Source organism: Gracilinanus agilis, unplaced genomic scaffold (genome assembly GCF_016433145.1).
Source record: "Gracilinanus agilis isolate LMUSP501 unplaced genomic scaffold, AgileGrace unplaced_scaffold7691, whole genome shotgun sequence".
Classification (NCBI taxonomy): domain Eukaryota; kingdom Metazoa; phylum Chordata; class Mammalia; order Didelphimorphia; family Didelphidae; genus Gracilinanus; species Gracilinanus agilis.
Genome location: NW_025398398.1, coordinates 4,328 through 7,807, shown reverse-complemented (window position 1 = coordinate 7,807; position 3,480 = coordinate 4,328). Strand labels below are relative to the sequence as shown.

General features: G+C 38.8%; 1 long non-coding RNA gene across 1 annotated transcript; it reads left to right on the top strand.

Annotated features, from left to right (window-relative positions):
* The first annotated feature begins 896 nt into the window (after positions 1 to 896).
* Positions 897 to 2,339, top strand: LOC123256652. Its single transcript, XR_006506852.1, has 2 exons — positions 897 to 1,038; positions 1,907 to 2,339. It is a non-coding gene; the product is annotated as an uncharacterized LOC123256652 (long non-coding RNA).
* The last annotated feature ends 1,141 nt before the right edge of the window (positions 2,340 to 3,480 follow it).

The following is a 3,480-nucleotide window of genomic DNA, read 5'->3' as shown; positions in this document are numbered from 1 at the left end:
TCTCTCTCTCTCTCTCTCTCTCTCTCTCTCTCTCTCTCCTTCTCCTTCTCCTTCTCTTCTTTTTCTTTCTCTTTGTCTTTGTCTTTCTTTCTTGCTTTCTCTTTCTTTCTCACTCTCCCTCTCGTTCTCTCTAACTCTTAACTTCTGTCTTAGAATTTATACCAAGTATTTGATTCCAAGGTGCTAAGAGTTAGGCAACTGAGATGAAGTCACACAACTAAATAGTTTCTGAGCTCAGATCTGAACCCAGGACCTCCTGTCTCTGTCTATATCTCTTGATGCCCTTTCCAAATCTGAGGTTGTGTGATAGAACAGGCATATAACTGCATATTTTATATATTCTCTGTTCTCAGACTGAAATAAAATGTAATAAAATAAATAGCAATACCATTGATGAGAGGGGTTGAATTCAAATTTGACCTCAGAACACTTATTAGCTCTATAACTTTGGGTAAATTACTTAATCTCTGCCTCAGTTTCCTCATTTATAAAATGGGAATACTAATAGCACCTACTCCTCCCCATCCCAGAGTTGTTGTGAGGGTCAGATAAGACAGTAATTGTAAGTGCTTTACTGCTCTCTCTTTAACCTCTGGACTTTTTGTGGTTGAGGCAAAAAATCATTGTATTGGAAACATTTAGGCAATAAAATAGGTTATATTATAGTGTCTCTGGGTACAGTATGCAGTGGGCGTCTGGCATAAGCATTATATAAATGTCGACTATTATTGTTATTGCTTATTTATGAATCAAATATATTTATTTATTATCATTTATTTATCCATTTTGATTAAGCCAGACATAATACAACCTAATTTTTTTCTAATTTGTTAGTCCTGACATTTCCATGTAAACTATTTGGGGCTTCATAACCATTTCTTAATTTTTCTCAACTAAGACAATTCTCCACGAGGTCAACTCAAACAAGCCAGCCTCCCTGTGGTCCCAAACCACGTGTGTAATCCACTTTTAAATGGACGAGTGAAATCTACTGAACTTTGTGCTGGTCATTTAACAGGGGGCGAGGATACCTGTCAGGTAAGGAAATGTTTGTAGATGCCCATCTGAGTTTAAACTTGGGTTTAAATGCTATCTCCCATCTTACTCTCATTGCCACATTGGTCAGAACAATGAGAAGAAACACCAGCCTCAATTTCCCCATAATGTTGTACGGTCAAAACAGAGCCCAAAATGTTGTTCCTTTTAATCAGGTATCCATGGCACCACACAGACACGCTTTATGAGCAAGGGAGGATCATAAGTAAAGATAAAGTAGGTGATGTGGTTTGAGGAGGGCTCCAGAGTTTTACCCAAATAGATTTCCCTCTCATCTGTTTTCACCTGCAGTCATTAATGGGATAAGCTCAATGAAAGAAGCCATTGTCTCCATGGCAAAAAAGGCTCCCTGGGAGTAGGTTTTCTAGATCTCTTCTACTAGATGTAGATCAATAAGAAGCACGAGACCTTGGCAGACCTGGTTGGGAGAAGATATACATTCCGATAGAAGAGAGGTGGCTACATGCTGAAGACAGACACCGCCAGTGTCATGTCTTCACTTAGACCTGACCTTGTCTAATAGAAATAAACAGAGAAGGAAGTGATGGGTATTTATTATAGTCTCTACAATTTGTTTACTTAAAATGAAATACCCAAACTGATAGATTCCCCTAGTCTACTAGCAGACTATTCACCACCAAGCACCATGAAAGGAATACAGCCAGTAAATTATTGCTTCATCAAAAAGGGAAGTGTTTTAAGAACATGTAGGAAAGGGAGATTGTAAAAACAAAAATATAGACAATCATTTCTCATGGAAGAGTGAGTCATTCTATTAAAAGTCAGTACAGTCCATCTATGATTTAATCATTAGACTTGATCATTGACTCCTGCATTTTTCTTCATACAGGGCGATAGTGGAGGACCTCTCGTTTGTCTTGATAATGATAAATATATTTTACAAGGTGTCACTTCTTGGGGTCTTGGCTGTGCCCTGCCCAATAAACCTGGTGTTTATGCTCGAGTATCAAAGTATGTTTCTTGGATTGAAGAAATAATGAGAAATAATTAATTGGATAGAAGAAATAGTGAAGTACTGACTCTTTATGGAAATCAGCACACAGTAGAAGATAAAATGTGCTCAGAAGTAATTTACAGTAATCAACTAAGACCTTGGGTGTTATCATTGGTTGTGAGTGATACTATCCCAATGGCTGTTGCCAAGACATTAAATTGTTTGGGGGGGGGGAATTGTGCATGTGCACCAGCATTCCATCTTACTGATGTTTGATTCTGTATTAAGACTCACTGTGGCATTTATTAAAAAAATTATAAATTCTTTACTTCCTTTGTCATGGGCCAATTTTTTTTTATCCTTGAACTCCAGATTAAAAAAAATATAAGAATAAAAGCTTTTTAAAAAATGTTATACTTCCTCATTTTTCTGTGTTATGAACTACTTATTCACCTGGCTACACCAGCCATATGGGGTATTGAAGGAGAGATTTTGGAAAGGAAACAAGATTGCAGAGTGACATGGAAAGCAGATGAACCAGGGGAAGCAATGGCAAAACCTTTTAGAATCTTGGAGAGAAGGAGAATCCAGGGAAACCAACTGTCAGCTGGGGGAGTGGGATGGAGACTCTGGTTGCAAGACCATCTCCAAGATCAAGCTTTAACCTCCTGTAGATCTCTAACTTGTTCCAGTGAGAAATCTGGCTAGACTCTTAAGATTGTTCGAGGTTTCTACTCTGCTATTACTCTGAGAAGATGAAATCTGAGAGGGAATTGACTGAACTGCGTAGTTTGCTTTTGTGGGAGGCTTTAGCCTCACTGGGGTAGACTTGGTCACTCCTCATATCAGATTTCTTTTCTTTTCTATCAATATTCTAGAGACTTATTCCTGTGTGAGGTTAGCCTAGAATTAGATGAGAATAGAGGGAAAATCTTTTAGGCAGAGAGAGTAATCAGTGTAGCCTCAGCTTTGCCAAGGACCAAAGCAACTTTAAAGCCAAGTCAGACTGGTGGGAACTATGACAGTTTTATTAGTGATAGGGAATAATCCATGAGCCACACTCCTAGTCCCACCTTCAGTCACATCTTTAATAAACCTTGTTACTTTGAAGAAGCAGTCAGATTGGTTTTATACTGCCTTGAGACAGAGTGCAGCCATTTTTGCTCTCTGTACCTGAAGAGAATACCCTGCCTGCCTGGGTCTAGCAAAATCCCAGTCAATCATTTATATCATCTTTCCAGGGGTTCTCTTCATCCCAACAAGTGGAAGTTAACTTAAGTGATGAAGATCTACTTCTTAGAAGTTAGATAGTAAAAAACTGAGGAGCCCACAAAAATGACTGAAGCAGGGATGAGATATCCCAATGGGTCCTTGAACCCCCTTATCTTTGCCGATAAAGGGCTGCTTGCCACACATCCTTAGGATCCTTAGAAGCATTCCTTTGGGCACTGAGAGACTTTTGAGAAGCA